The sequence below is a fragment of the Chelonoidis abingdonii genome, chromosome 10 (genome assembly GCF_003597395.2).
Source record: "Chelonoidis abingdonii isolate Lonesome George chromosome 10, CheloAbing_2.0, whole genome shotgun sequence".
NCBI classification, from domain to species: Eukaryota; Metazoa; Chordata; order Testudines; family Testudinidae; genus Chelonoidis; species Chelonoidis abingdonii.
Genome location: NC_133778.1, coordinates 34,578,975 through 34,594,057, shown reverse-complemented (window position 1 = coordinate 34,594,057; position 15,083 = coordinate 34,578,975). Strand labels below are relative to the sequence as shown.

Here is a 15,083-nt window from a genome sequence, read left to right as displayed (position 1 = left end):
GAGGAAATGGGCCTAAGACTAGTCAAAACTTTCCATCAAAACTTCTTTTTAAAAAACAAACAAACAACCCCAATTGATAGGTTTTCGATTAGACACATTTTTCTTGGAAATGTCAGTTTTCCTCAGAAATGTTTAATTTTTCCATCAGAATACTTACAAGTTTTCAGTTTGAGGATGCATTTTTTGGTCCCCAAACCTCCAAAATTTTCTGAGGGGAAAATCCATTTTCCAACCAGTTCTAAGTAGGCATTTAAATTTATTCAATCAAAGCCATACTTTTAATATAATTCAACTTTTGGGTAGCATCCACCTGAATGGTTCTAGACCTTTTAATGATATGACTGTTATGCTGCAATAGAGCCAAACATAGCACTTCACTACAGCAAATGGTATAATCTGCAGCTGCCACTGTAGCATATTGCAGTTTGTTTTTTTTTGATAAAAGCAGGATAAAACCCAACAGGAGAGTTAGCAGAACAGAGTGTGCAAGTGAAGTGTCTCTAAAAGTATATCACAAATTGTAAAGCAATCTTGGTCCTTTTACACTGCACAGAACCAACGACATGACTCTATAGCCTCTCATAGTTTGCTCTCTTGGTCTGATATTAGCTGGCTATATTTTCAGCCACAGGAATTGTTGTAAATGCAGTATGGATGCCACAGTTGGTTGCTGTTTTTTCCTTCAGTAAATGTCAGCTTTACAACATTTTGTAAGCTTGTCATTCTTTATGGATCTCTAAATTCAGTTTCTACTGTCTCAACAAAACCTGAAGAATACAGCTTTTTAGTTCAAGGTGGTTTATGTAAATAGTTCCATTTATTACTGAAGTGATTTTAGGTTCAGTTCTGTAGCTTGTCAGTTATTCAGATCAACAAGTGGAGTCAGTTCACCAAGAGTCACATAAATTGTCATAGCTCCATGGACTTCGATTGAGCTATAACAATTTACTCAAAAGTTGAGAAGGGTCTGGGCTCCAGAGGCCTAATTAAATAGCATACAAATTCCCTGATATTTCACATTTGAAATCCCAATGATGCTAAAGATGGTTTTGGTTTCTAAATAATTACTTTTCATTGATATATTTTGCAGCAAAAATCATTTTGTTCTGGAGGTTTTCCTTTTATCATTTGTGAAAGCATCAATAATACACAGCAAGGAATAATTACCAAATTTGCTGATGATCAACTTAAAAAAACCCCATCAAACACCAACAACCCCAAAAAGAAAAAAGAAAAAGACTTTCTTTTTCCCCACACAGTATTTTTCTTGTTTACAAAAGCATTTTTAAAAATGTATCCTTACTGGCTTCTTCTTCACAGAACATCTTACAGATTCCAGGCAGTTAAATCTGATAAGCGTATATAACTTCACAATAACATCGTGGTATGGAGATTTCTATTGTAACAGTGAAATCATTTTTATATGGAAAAACAGTACGGCAAATAATATTATTTAGTTAGTAGTCTTTATTTCAAGTAATGTCTCCCTCTGTATTGTAAGAGAAGGCTTTATGGTAGCCATTTTTAAAATGATTATGATTTCTGGCCTTCAGTTGTAAATAAGAAAATAGAAAAATAAGCGGAGGAAGCCAGATCAGCTGGCCTGTCCCCATTTCTAATAATAACAGATGAAGATTCCTGTGCACTAGAACATTCAAAAGCATAAAAGGCCTTTTCCATTTAAAATCAATGGGAGCCAGTGCAATACTGACATAAAGGTGAGGGTCTCTTAATACTGACAAGGACTATCTGGGGAATTCATATCGTATTTGGAAAACTAAGTAGTAGGTTGCTGTTATCATTCAAATGTGATACTCCTGTATTAGAAATCCTTGCGATGAGAGCTCCAGACCCTAGTGGAGCCACATCCTCTCTCCAAAGGACATATTACGAGTTAAAATATTGCTTTGGGTTTTTTTTGTCAACACCAGAACATATCAAACTGGCACAAAGCAGGTTCATCATTTATTTCCTTTAGTAAACCAGGGGTTAGATTATTCTTTGCTCAGTTACAGTCATTGTAAATCTCATGTAACTGCATTGATTTAAATGGAGTTACTTCATTTTTTACACTGGTATAACCGAGATTAGAATCAACTAGGTGTATAAACTAGTGTTATCATCAGGTTTCTGTTAACATGTACATAAGCAAGTGAATTATAAGATTCCATTGTTTAGATGTTCTCTCTCTATTTACACATATTTACAGAACAGAGGTGCAAAGGAATTCTTATTTCCTTGCATGGGCACATTCACAACCTAGCCCCTAGTCTATTATTTTCATAGAAGTATTAACTCCTCAGAAAGGACCATCCCAGTCCTAGAGGGTCTTATAGAGAAGATTAAAACTCAGTGTAACAGTGACAGCAAATGCATTTTACACTTGGGCTTTAACATCTGTGTACCATGAAAACTGCCATTGAAAGGGACAGTTCAGCGGCTCCATTAGGGCAACTTTCAGGTCATTTTACACCATTGTGGTAGCACTAAGTAACCTTTAGAAGAGCTGAGCATCTGGCCCACAGTTTGAGCCTCTGCTTAGCAAACATCTTGAATATTTAAGCTTTGAGCTTATATGATAACATTAATTTCCTGTCTTCAAATTCAGAAGTCTAGGGACCCTCCAAATCTGCAGTGCTCCTAAGCCCATTTCCCTCAAAGTATCAAATCAAAAGCTATGCAAAATGTGCAGCACTGGGTTGAGATGACAATCAATGCAGATACTTGGACAATTTTGAGACATTAATGGTAACCGCTGAATACCACTGACCAAAGTGCAGCTGTAGCCTAGATGAAAAGCTTTTGATATATAAATTCTATTTTACTGTATGTACAGTAGGGTGAAATTCACCCTTTTGCAGAGGGTCTGTACAGAGACTATGCATCAGACCACCCTATTAAGTGAGACTTAAGTGGTGCATAATTCTTGTACTGGCCTTCTGCATGCGGTGGATTTCATGCTTTAATGAACAGAAGAGGTTTTAGGACAGACTATATGGCATAATATCCTAGGAAACAGCAGTTCTGAGGTTTTATACCAGTCATCCGGCCCTAAGAATTCTAATAATTAGGAATAATTGTTACTTATCTAAGACTGTGCATATTTTGTTCAGTTTTTGCTTTGATCACTTTTCTACAGGAAATATTGCCCTGGAGTCAGCATAATGTAGGCTAACCAATATACTTTCAGGATAAAAATATGTATTTCTTATGACGAAACCCTAATGAGGCTGAGCCAATCTTCAGAGAAAGTAACAGAGTTTCCTAAGGGGAAGCATTCAAAAAGTATGATAAAGAAGAATGAAACAACCGTTCATGCTAGAAAGGGGATCAGAATGCAGGATATAATGTAATGGCCCACTCCTGCTCCCATTCAAGTCACTGATTGAGGACTGGGCCCACATAATTGAAACTGAGGACCAGTTTGGAATTCAAGCACAGCTATTTCATTCAAGCAGTGACACTTACGGACTAGGTTGGAGCAGTAGACCTGTTCAAGCAATTAGTATTACTGTATTCTATCTTTGAGTCAACTGGCTGTTATAGAGAAAGAAGGATACTATTGCAAAGCAATGAGGTCGTAAACTTAAGGGGAACAGGCTTGTTGGGCTGAGTAACCTTTTCTTGTTCTGTTTTTTTATGGCCCAATTTGTACTACACAAACATTTGATTCATTGTCTTGAGTGATTATTTTGCTTGGGAATTTAGGACTCAACCTCGCAAGGCATTGTGCACTTTGGCAACAATCCAGGTCTGCTCGTATGCTTTGCTCGATTGGGTCCTGAGTGCACAGTACCTTGAGTCAATAACAAAGTCCTCCACTACTTTATATCCAGAGGTAGTTCCAGCCAGATGATGTGTAAAAATCTTATTGCCGTTCCAAATGCTGCAGTGAACAAAAGGACCATCCTAGAGAATTAAATCTATGAATATAGTGTTAAACTAAAGCTGTTTCTCTTCTTCCTTTATACTTACAGTAACAAATTATAGCAGATTATATTGCATAGATTATATAATATAAAATATAATATAAACCTGTCTCCCACTGTGATTGTATAACATCTCTATGGCAACTACAGCTATTGCTTATAATACAATACTGTCCTTGGGGGACTAAGGCAAAGTTCAGTCTATTTAATTTAAAGTGTTTGATCTTGGCTAATAGCTCTGTGGTGATGGTCAGTGTCTTATGCATGTTAGATGCTTACACATAATGAATCAGGTTTGTTTAAGAAGTAAAAATTCAGAAGAAATACTTCTAAAAAAGCCCAGTAGAACTATGGTGGGACATACAAATCCAGTCTTTAAAAAGAATCAGGAATTTGCTGTGAATTTGTTTGCCCAGCTGCTCAGATTTTTTTAGAGTCTATAAATGCTACTTCTAACAGAAGTTTCTTGACCTAAACTGAAAATGTCAATCAAAACTCAGCATTACCATTAGGAAGTGAAAGCAAAGGAAACTAGCAGAGCAAAGGGTGAAAAATTAATACTGAAGCTTGGGGAACTAGATCAAATGATGTATAACAAACATCTTTTAGGAGTTCTTCTAAATTCCCAGTGCTCACCTCCATTGACTAAATGGCTAAAAGGCAAAAAGAGGCTCCTTGTACAAGCCCTGCAAGCGTGATAACACCTTGAAACTAGCTCCCTTGTTTTCTGCAGAATGTATGTGTTATAAAATAAAAACTGCTGCTTGTGAGATGAAAAATCCAGTACATGAAGAGTGAGGAAAAATCGCTAACCACCAGAGTTTGATCATTGTGTAACTTGGCCTGTATTAAAAAATAACTCTGCTGAAACCTAGATGAAAAAAAATCACATTAACCAGGACAGTGAATGGACTCTGAAAATGTTGAGGAAAATACCATACACAGAAGACAGTGTAAGACTGAAAGCAAGATACTGAACCTTAAAGGGGTACCACAGCCTGACAACTCAACAGTTGAATCATGGGATAACCTAGCAACTCAGAAAACTCAGCTCATCAGTAGAAGTGAAACTGCCAAGCCCAGGGGTTCAAAATGTTTTAATGGCGAAGCTCAAATGTTATTAGAGATTATCTTTACTGGGATGGCATTTGAGCCATGAGACAAAGTGGAACACCTGTCCCCCATTGTGATTGTATAACATCTCTATGGCAACTACAGCTATTGCTTACTTTGAAAAGTAATTTTAGGAAGATATTAGTGTCCGGTACTTTTAATTTACTTTAATTCAATCTGGCAGAGAGAAGAAATAAGGAAGAGAATCAGCAATAGCAACATGCCAATATTAGATCAAAATTTTCATGTTAACATAACTATGTCAAATTTTGGTTGGAGGGAAATTAAAGGTTTTGACTGTTGGACATTGGGCGATAGGGGTTTGGCTCCTGGAGCTCTGCAGATGAAATTATGATTGTGGGAGGCAGTCTGGCATTGGGGGACAGGCTTGTTAGCTGGATGTTTCTTCTAAAATAATCAGTAGTGAATAAAGTTGTTGACTTAAATTGTCATCTTTATGTTTCAGACTTTGAAATGAATGGGACACACCCCTCAGACCTACCTGTAGTCTTAGTAAGACAACATTGTATCAGTTTCTATTCTGTTCATGTTTTCTAAGGCTTTCTTCAGTCATAATTTTTTTTAAAAAAATAAAAGCTTGGATTTTGAAGCATGATTCTGTATGTTGCACCTGCAGATGATAGAAAACATAGAGCCCTGAATAGTACAGTGTGTTTCAGTCTAGATTTGTCAAACTCAGCTGTGAACATGAAGGCCATCTTAGATGACAGGAAAGGTAGATTTTCCCTGTTTTCTATTAGATGGAATATTTTGGTTATTTTCTTGTCTATAAAAGCATACTTGAGCACATTACACAAACATTTATACTGCAGACACTAGTACATGCAGAAATTCTGGGTATTCATGGTTGCACCTTTCTTTTGTTGTTGAATGTTGCCTTGTGAGTTTGCTTTTTAATGGGATTTCAATCATTTGTGTTTAAAAAAAAATCAAAGACTGTTTTTTTTTTAAATTTTACATTCCAGCAATAATTTGTTCATTGCTAACACACCCAAGCCTGTTGAGCTAGTTTCTGGCCGCAATCCAATCAGATTATCAAATGCCTGAATGAACTCAAATGTTTTAGCAGTGTGAAGAATTTATGCTTAATCATTTGGGGAAAATATCCTATTTCGATTTCTAGCTACACTACTCATGTTGAATTGTCTAGTCACATGAAAATAAAATTTCACCATCCAGCCATATACTTCTTTTAAGTTTTGCTAGACAACATGCTTTGACTCAGTATCTATCATTCAGCATTACATAAGAGGATCTCTGCAGCTATTTAAATTAAAAATGAAAACAAAACAAAAAAACCACACCAAATATATGGAGTGGCCTGCTTGCAATTCAGAAATATGTAAGTAGGGGATCCAAACAACACTAAACTCTGGGAGATTTTGTATTTGTGTAACCCACACACACCTTCTGGGTATGGTGCTCTGTCCCTTCTAGTGGCACGGAGACCACTTAGAGATTAATGAGTCTGCTACAGTCTTAGCTAAAGGCCAGGTGGCTTTTAGCTCATGCAGTAGAGGCTTATGCATTTAGCTCCACAGGGCCCAGGTTTGATCCTGCCCGCCGATGACTAGGGTCTGTCGGTGTTAAATATGCACCCAAATTTTATAACTTGGTGTCATCAGGACACTGCCTCCTGGGCACTTCCTCATGGCAGGGCACTGTGCTAAGCTGCACTACCTTACTTTCCCCAACAGAGTTTCCAATCAGCTCTGGTGACTTCTGGATTAGCCATTTGGCTAGGTCATTAAGAATGTTCAGTCTCCTCCTTTGAGGTAGCCGGATCCAAAGTCTCAGGCCCTCTGAGGTTATTGCCCCTCTGCCTCTAGGTTCAGCTGTCAGACCCACCCGTTCCCCTGCTGCACTCTCGGCCATGGCTGACTCAACCACCAGTGGCAGATGCCTGAGAAACCCAACCACTCTGGTGTCAGGCCTGCCTTCCCTTCTGGAAGGCTCTGACCAGCCACAGTCTTACTCAGTTCCAGGCTCCAGTCAGGCTTCTCCCCTTAGTGAGAGCAGTTGGGCACGTCAGAATTTTTTGAACAAATGGCACCCTAGTGTAACTAACAAAGCTCAAACTCTATTACACCTATTATATTTACAGATTTGTAGATTCCAAGGCCAGAAGGGACCACTGTGATCATCTAGTCTGACCTCCTGTATTACACAGGTCATAGAACTTCCCCAAACATTAAATGCCATGAGAAAATCTGTTGAAGATTTCCATTTTCAGTCCTGGTTACCATTTTACTTTTATTACTTCAACAAAGCAGAACTTTTCACTGAACCACCAAGATGTACACCTGTAAATTGGGTGTGCGATTGAACTGTGAGCCAGTGGTGGGACTATTGAGGGGGTAGTTTGGGGCAGGTCGGTGAGTGGACAACTGAAGGAATTAGCATTCTGGAAGTTAGTTCATGGTGCAGCTGGGATTCACAGTCTCATAGACTCATAGGTCAGAAGGGACCAACATGATCATCTAGTCTGACCTCCTGCACAAAGCAGGCCACAGAACCCTACCCATCCACTTCTATAAAAACCCCTAACCTATGTCCGAGTTATTGAAGTCTTCAAATTGTGGTTTGAAGACCTCAAGCAGAGAATCCACCAGCAAGTGACCCATGCCTCATGCTGTTCTGATCTTAGTGATTCACCTCCTGTGAGTATGGAGGAACGAGCTTTCAGAAGGGATTTAAATGAGAGAAGGGTGTTGTTTATAGTTCACAGCAATAATAGAACAAAACCACTCCTCAACCAAAAACACTGGTCATAATCCTCAAAGGCCTCCCTGCCTCAACCACTCCTGGGGAAAGGACCAAACCCCCATTTCCTCTCCCCTGTATACCTTATCCAATCTTGTGATCTTCTAACCCTTTCCAGGCTTCTGCTTTTACCTTAACCCCATTATGGCTGACTGAGACCTGTAACATGTCTCATTTAGCTTCTCCTTATATACCACTTGTTGGTTCTATGCCGTGTAGTTATAGCCATGTCAGTCCCATTTGATATCCAGAAGGTTGTAGGTCTTTAAAATATTTCAAGTTACTGCTGTAAGCTCCCAAAGAGGAGAAATGGGATGAAGACGAACTAATGGAAGAAATCAAATATTTAAATAACACATCCAACAGACTTAAGGCCTCCTAGATGGCATCATGGGAAAGAGTCAATCATGGGGCATAATAAGAATCTAATAGCCAAAGAAGGCTAAATGTAAACACTGTCATCCTTAAAAAAAGGTTCAGAAGAAGCTATACAAATAGCAATGAAGGAAGCCAAATATGCACACTCAGAACACACACCAGAGTCTTCTTGCAGAAGCACACAGCAAGAATTTGATTTAAGCTTGGGGAATCTGGAATTCAGACACAGCTGAATTTCTCTCAAAAGCCTGTAAAACCTCAACACCAGTGTACTACATAAGGGCAAAAAAAGTAACTTAAGAAAAAACTTGTTAGTCACATTTTTAAAGCCTTACTTATATGAACTTTCCTGTTCCTTTATTGCCAGGTAAAAGGGTAATACACAATATTGCATCAATGCCATTAAACTTAAAGCACAGGGGAAGCTGTTAAAGTAAACAGTGATTGCGGTGATCAAAACAGACTATTGCTGGAGGAAATAAACCAGGATTTTGAATTCCAGCGAGAACCCTTTACTTTTTAAACGTATTTTGTCAGTTTGAAGTACTTTTTTGTCATTTTTGGATGCTAGGATGACATTTCATAGTCAAAATTCTATATATTCCTGGTGGGTTTAAGATTTTGTTTTAGTATGATTACAACTATAGAGAACACTACACCTTATGAATGGTCATATTCAAACTAGCTTCTCTAGGCACAGGTTTTTTACTGCCAAGAAAGTGACATTTTGAATGTATTATGGGCAAGCATGACGTCTAGTGTTGTCTGGCAGCATTTATAATGTGTAAAAACAAAAAACATTGCTCAAAAAACAGTTAAGGCTGCAAACCACATATGCATCTATCACATCATTCTCAAAATCTGAGCACTAAAAGAGGGAAACGATGAGTTCTAATTTTTTAAACTGAGTTTTCTGATTTGGGAATTTGCCAGATTTCTATTTCCTGTTTCTTACATTTTAGTTATACTTTTTTGTAAGTAAATTAAGATTCAGTTTTAAATGTTAACAAACAGAATCAACTCCAGAGTATTAAACTGAAGGAATGAGTGATGAATTGGTCAGGTTCATAATAGTACCTGTTAACACCGGTTCAGTGTCAGTTTCCACTGACAAGATGTGTATGTTTATCATTCAGGTTTTGATGAGGCAGTGAAGATTTGCAGAATCAAGACCTAAGACGGGAGCCCTTTTTGAAAGAGACATTAACTTCATTCAGTGAAGATACTGAAACAAAAACAGGTATTTCCTAAAGTGATTTTAAAAATTCACATATATAGAGAACTATATTTTTTTATTAGGGCCTAATTCTGCCACCCCTCACACTTCTGTTGAGCAATACTTTACAAATAGTCAACATGAGTCAGAGTTGCAAAATTTCACCCTTAGTAAATACATATTTAAGCACAAGGCCTTTATCTTGCAAACATTTACTTAAATTACTTCAGTGGGACTCAGGTTTTGTCTACACAGCAAATTACTGTTTGGCGAGCCAGGGTGTAATTCTTCAGAGCTTCAGCTTGTTGCACAGTCACATCCCATGTGGATACTGCTACAGTGCAGTGAAGGTCCTAGTGTGGAGCTTGGCATACTACTAAATGTAATCATGCTGTTTGTTTACTTCTGCTGGGCCAGGATTTCACCCTGTGGGTGTCTGTATTTTAATTTTTTTTAAAAATATGACTTTTGCATTTTTGTTATAATAAAGCAACAAGTATTTTGACATTTTACCATGACAAACTATCACCCTAAATTATATTCAATCATTGCAGTTTTCACTAAATAATAAGTGTGGATGAACCCCTGTTCCATGGCAGATGCACAACATTTGCCAAGCCCTCACTCTGTATCTCACACTGCTTTGCTGGCTACCTGTGTATCCTGTACTGCTCCAGCGTCACCCTGATTTGATGTCACCTTGCCATTTAAATGCTGGTATGAAACAAGTATCTTTCCTTTGTGATTATGGTTTGTGGGGAGTTTGGATACCAGTTCATAATCCTAGTTGACTGGTATGCCTCATGCATCAGTATGTTCTTGTGTTGAAGTCATTGATTTGAATTTCCCCTGTCAGTTAATTCCAGTTACAACAGGACCAGAAACTCTAATCTAGACAAGGCCTAACCTCTCATTTGGTGTGGAAGAAAGTTTAGTAGACTATTTTCCAATGTATAAGTGTATGTGGACCGCAATTTGTGAGATTATGTACAGAATAAATCTTATTGTCTAAAGAGATAACAAGGGGGTTGAAGGATAGCAATGAAAGCCATGTTCACTGTCTGTCTTGTTTCATGGGGGCTATCAGTGGGTTGTGCCTTCTTCTCCATTGTCTCATCATTTTATGAAGGGCAAAGTTTGGAGTTTATAGACCATATGAAAGAGGTGAGTATTAAAGTAGTGACGTGAAGGAGTGTATCAATGAAAAGAGAGAGGGGGTTCCAGGAGTAGGGTATATGTGGTAGGAAGAAATGAAAGGGGATGCTTACACCTGATTGAGTGTAGTAAGGGAGTGTGAGGTGTATGGGAAATGAAATGCATTGAGAGTCAGCTGAATGAAGAAGAGCTGAGCCATATTAAAGAATCCACACAGTGTTTTACACATTTTATTTTTTACTGCACATCCAGCTGCACTGTGATGACATAGCAGTGAGGGATTTAGTTCTCCTTTTTAAGGGATCATTCATACTTCATATGTACTCATAATTTGTCTCCAATGCAACATACCATCATATATCTGTCAGTCACTAACCAACAACATTGAAATCAATTTTTCCAATCATTCTTCATGTTTGAGTGTGTTTTCCAAATTACACTGAAGTTCTTTTCTTCCCAGCTTGTGCTCATGGGCAGGGCCGGCTCCAAGGGTTTTGCTGCCCCAAGCAGCCAAAAAAAAGCCACAATCGCAATCTGGGACAATTCAGCGGGAGGTCCTTCACTCTGACCGGGAGTGAAGGACCCTCCACTGAATTGCTGCTGAATAGCTGGACCTGCCGCCACTCTCTGGAGTGGCCACCCCAAGCACCTGCTTGCTAAGCTGGTGTCTGGAGCCAGCCCTACCCAGCTTTGTAGCCAAGTTCAGTGTATTTTATATCTGCTTTCAAGTGTTTGCTACATTTCTAATGGCATTTTTTAGTTAACATTTATCCAACTTCTTCATTTAGATACCATATAATTATAATGAAGAAGCATCCTTTTGTCTCTAATTGCATATGATACTCAGACACTAGAGCAAAGAGCTGCATGAATGGCCCTCTCTTTAAAAGCTGTGTTTTGGACATTTGTTTCAGTCTGCATTACTACTAATGGTCATATTCTTTCTTCATTCCATGCACAGAATTCCCATTAATGTCAACAGGAGTAATCACACGTGGAATGAGTGGAGAATATACCCCCTAAACTTTTAATATGTGAATGACCACCTAATTATTATGGTTTTACTTAACCTTTGTACTGGATGTGTTAAACATCGTTTTCTATCTGCCTTGAGGCAAAAGTAGAATTTGCTAGTTTTCTCATTAGAAATGAATGGAGGAAATGAAGTGTTGCTATTATGATAATTTCAGTTGCTGAGCACAGACAGTTCACTGAGATCTATACAGAACAAAATAGTGATACTAGCCCTACCCGCAAGTAGCTTTAAATTTATAGGGGCTTGATCCTGCAAACTGAAATTAATGGAACTGTCATGAAGGTTTCCTAGATTCGAAGGCCAGAAGGGTTCATTGTGATCACCTAGTCTCACCTCCAGCATAATACAGGCCATAAACCAGAAATTATTTCAGGGAAGTTCTAACCAGAAAAAAACATCCACTCTTGATTTAAACATTGTCAGGTTTGTTGGTGATTTAACTTACCTCTGCTCTGTTGTTGAAAACAAGGGTGGCATCTAGAAAAGAAGTTAAAGCCTACACTGCAAAAGCATCATTAGTTAAGGGAGACCTTATGAAGAACATCTTTGGCAAACTGAACAGCCTAATAAAGCAGAGGGGTGAAGCTGAGGAAATATAATGATTTGGTGGTCAGTATCTATGGGACTGAAACATTGCCTGTACTTGTCAAGAGTGAAAAGAAGTTTGACACCTTTCAGATGGAACATCTCCAAATGATTGAAGTCATCAAATGTTATGAATTCATGTCAAAAGAAGGGATCCATTTTCTAACTAAACAGGCCCTGCTCCCTCAAACGGTTGCCCAACACCTCTAAGTTGGTACGGTCATCTGCTCTGAATGCCTACCAGCTGTCCTCTGAGAATTATCTTTATCAATGCAAGCAGGATGGAAGAGACCTCTAGCTTCCTGGGAGATCTAAAACACAATAGCTGGATGGCATCAATAGACTCCTATTCCACACAGCCATCCAACCCTATAATATGTCAGGTTTGGCTGAGGCCAAAACATTAGGGAGGCATCTAATGCATTAAGTCGGCACTACACTAACCTAACTTTGCCAGATTTGTAGGATTGAGTCATAATCTGAACAAAACAGTGCACACAGATAATGTTAAGAGGGTGGAATAGAAGTTTTCTTTTAGAGGGTTTGGAAAGTTTCTGGTCACCCTCTCTCAAATACATATATTAGACCTGGAAAAAAGTACACAGAAAGGCAACCAAAATCATTAGGCGTATGGAATAGTTTCCATATGAGGAGAGCTTAGAAAGACTGTTCAGCTTGGAAAAGAGGTGATTACTGGGGGGATATGATAGAGATCCATAAAATCATGAATGGTATGGAGAAAATTGAATAAGGAAGTGTTATTTGCTTCTTCACATAATACAGGAACTAGGGGCTACCCAGTGAAATAAATAGGACACACCTTGTATCCACAGGTTTGGCTAATCGCAGCTCCCACTGGCCATGGTTTGCCGTTCCAGGCCGAAGGGGGCTGCGGGAAGCAGCGGCCAGCACATCCCTCGGCCCATGCTGCTTCCTGCATCCCCCATTGGCCTGGAGCTGTGAACCACAGCCAATGGGAGCTGCGAACGGCCGAACCCACGAACGCTGCAGGTAAACAAACTGTCTCAGGACACCAGGGGCTTTTCCTGATGGACTGCGTGCCAAAGGTTACCGATCCCTGTATTAGAGAATGGGAATAGGGGCTAGGGTTCTAGCTCCAACATTGGTACTTACTTGTTGCAACTTGTACAAGTCATTTGAAACTCACATACAGAGGTTTCAGTCTGTAAAATGGGGATAATAATGCATATATCATCGTTGGTTTTAGTTAATAGCTGTCAAACACTTCAGTAATAAAAGTGCTACAGTAGTAGGTCTTTTCATATAATTTGTGAAAGAGGAGTGGGTAACACATGGTAATGAGAAACTGTTATACCTGTATGGCTAGTTTACACATCAAGTTATTTTCAGTAATAGCATTTTAAAGCTTACAGTAGATTGATTCTAGTCTCAGACTAGTTCACACTTCTTCAACCCTGCAGTGCCAGTCTACATCAATCTTTATTACGACTTTGTGAATTAGTATCACAGCTATGAAAAATCTTAACATAGATAGTGTTGCCTTTTTATCTGAAAAGTTTTGTAGTAAGAAAAAAAAAACTTTAGAGCAAAAATACAGGTGATAGTGAAAAGAAAAGACCAGTTTCATTTCTTCCGGTTCTTAAAAGGTGTAAAATGATTCAAACTTTTAAAAGTTTGATTTTACCATCAATTTTATCATCCATGTCAAATGGGTGTGTTACAAGAACTAGTTAGGAGTTTTGAAATGTGTCAAGCCACACTTCAAATCCACATAGGAATCTTACACTACCTCACTGTAGAGAAATTGCTGACATGAAGCACAGTGTTCTTAAGATTTATGATTCTATTCCTGCTAGTTAGGAGAGTTCACTGAAGCTCTCACTAGAACATGTGTCACTATAATTAAGGGACTACTTTAACATTACATGTTAACCACTTATTTTCAGGAGTTTGTATCTAAAACATAAAAACTGGCTTCAGGTTTGTACCTTGCACCAGGTTTTAAGGCAATAGCTGTGATGGCTAGGCAGCAGATAAGAGGCAGGTTGTTTGGAGAGAAGACTGTACAGGGTTCTGGAATTTTCTCTGACTAAAGTCACTAGTATTTTTGGATACCTCCATTTCTGAGTACCCAACTTCCAGAGATCTGATTCAGAGAAGGTGGATACTCAGCACTTTCCAAAAGTCAGGACTCTTCAAGGTGCTTCATATGGTCACCCAAAATCATTAAGGCCCAGATCCTCAAAGGTATTCAGGTATTTCCTTTCAGTGGTGTGGCAAACCCAGGACAAATGGCTACAAAGGGAGGGGTAGTAATTAGTCCCAGGGGTTAAAAGGCCTCTCCCTATCCACTGAGGAAAGATAGCCATAGGGAAATAAGGTTCAGCTGAGGGAAGGATCAGCCAGACCCTGTGCTACCTGGAAGGATTTGCTTTGCCCAAGGCAGTGTCTCCAAGGCTAAAAAGGACTGAGTCTGCTGAGGAGAAGCAGGTACTTTTCTACAGTGAGTGTTAGAGGATCTGGGCCTACATTGCTTCTGCAAATTTAGACCCTAGTTGACAATGAGCATGCTGTCATAAACAGATAGCTAAGGGTTAATGTCTCTTTCACCTGGAAAGGGTTAACAAACAGGGATCCAAACAGCTGACCAGAGGACCAATCAAGAAACAAGATACTTCAAATCTGGGTGAAGGGAAGTTTTGGATGTGGGTCCTTTGTTCTTCTCTCCGGTTGTCTGAGAGGGACCAAACATTTTTACAGGCTCTAAGTTTCTGATCAAATAGTAAGTAGGAACAGGCAATTTTAGTATTTTTGTTTGTTTTACTCTATTTGCAAGTGTGGATCTGGCTGGTTAACTTTTATATGTGTAGTTGCTGGGAATAATTTTGATTTGTATTGGTACTGG

The 15,083-nt window shown here is 38.8% G+C and overlaps 1 long non-coding RNA gene across 1 annotated transcript in view; it reads left to right on the top strand.

Annotated features, from left to right (window-relative positions):
* LOC116826811 (uncharacterized) overlaps positions 1-15,083 on the top strand; it is a 57,691-nt gene that overhangs the window by 25,149 nt on the left and 17,459 nt on the right. The window contains exon 2 of the long non-coding RNA XR_004374147.2: positions 9,341-9,444. This is a non-coding gene — a long non-coding RNA (uncharacterized LOC116826811). The remainder of the gene's footprint in view (positions 1-9,340; positions 9,445-15,083) is intronic.